General features: G+C 33.3%; 1 long non-coding RNA gene across 1 annotated transcript; it reads right to left on the reverse strand.

Annotated features, from left to right (window-relative positions):
• Nucleotides 1–295: 295 nt before the first annotated feature.
• On the reverse strand, nt 296–997 carry LOC149563562 (uncharacterized). The gene is made up of 2 exons (XR_016363562.1): nt 914–997; nt 296–822 (listed from the first exon to the last, which is right to left on the reverse strand). It is a non-coding gene; the product is annotated as an uncharacterized LOC149563562 (long non-coding RNA).
• Nucleotides 998–1,464: the final 467 nt, after the last annotated feature.

Here is a 1,464-nt window from a genome sequence, read left to right on the forward strand (position 1 = left end):
CTTTAATGACTTGATGTTAGGGTTTTAGTACTATTTTGTGTTTTCTTTGTATTGTTGTACAATAGGACTAGGTCCCTTTCCATGTTACCTCAATGAGAACCAAATGAAGCAAGATTTGTATACATGATTTGCAAAAAAAAAATCACAAATTAAACTATAAGTGATTTAACCGAGACCTAAATCTATGTTTTAATAGACACAAAAAATTTTTTAATTTAAATAGATTTAAAAAATATAAATCCATAACAATATTAATTAAATAGATTCATTAAAAAAAACTATAAAATATTGTGTATTTAAACAATAACTTCATCATTATAATTCTAAATAAAAAACAAAAACCCAGAATTGAAAAGATCATAGATATTCTCTATAAATTATATAACTTTCTACAATAAACATCAATGATCCTCTCTACAAATTATATAGCTGTCGGCTCTCGTGAAAATGTTTATGTAGCTCTTGCAAGGTACCCATTATATTGAGCGTCAGACAAGGATTTCTGCAACTTGAAGTCCTTGTGAACGCTGTCGATGAAAGTCTCTGAGGCCTTATCTACATCTTCCTCTTCATTCCCATTGCAGTACATTTTCTTTGGCACTTCATACTCATTCTCACAAGAATAGAACGAAGTTGAAGATGCATAAGGCTCGTGTGGCCTTACTTGTTTTGTGCGCTGCTTCTTATTATCACTTCCTGAAAAGCATCCAAATATCATTTTGTAAAATGACTTAACAGCCATCTTCAATGAGATTTTGTGGACCTTTCAAACTAGAAACTAGGGCAACTTGTCCACCCTCCCGATCAAGTTTTGAATTAAACCTAAAACCCAAAAAGCCACAGAAGTTAAAACCATGAATAACATTAGTAACTACAAAAAATATTTTGAAAGGAGACAGAAAACTGAACTCACAGTTAAAACTTTGAGAGACTTCGCTTATGAGATCCTAATGCCTGTGTAACCTAGTTGTACGTTAGAAGGAATGAAAGACAGACAAGTACGTTTGGATATAACCAACATTAAATCCAATATATATAGGCAATGGACTTGATTTATTAAAAAGTCTAAGACACTGTTTGCCGTCATATTGGTCAGAGATATTCGATTGTTGACAGCAAATGCTAGACTACTTCATGAAATATATTTCAACTCTCAAAATACATTGTAACATCCTCTTTTTAAATATATTAATGAGATTCTCAATCCCAAGTCCAGCTGAACGCGTATTTTATTAGCACTAGCGATTCTAGAAGTGAATTGTTTTGACTGCCGCTTCACCCTTCCCCACATATTTTAAGGATGTTTATGGTGATGTCTTGGTCAACAAGAAAATTTACTGATTGCTTTATTTTATATTGTTCCGTGTAAACACTTACGCCACTTTGAGCCCCTAAAGATCGCCGATATGAACAAATGCCTTTTGACCCGACCGAGCCTTGGCGACTCGTTTCAGTCAAAAGGAC

The sequence above is a fragment of the Cupressus sempervirens genome, chromosome 4 (assembly GCF_028749045.1).
Source record: "Cupressus sempervirens isolate cs-2001-9-10 chromosome 4, ASM2874904v1, whole genome shotgun sequence".
NCBI classification, from domain to species: Eukaryota; Viridiplantae; Streptophyta; class Pinopsida; order Cupressales; family Cupressaceae; genus Cupressus; species Cupressus sempervirens.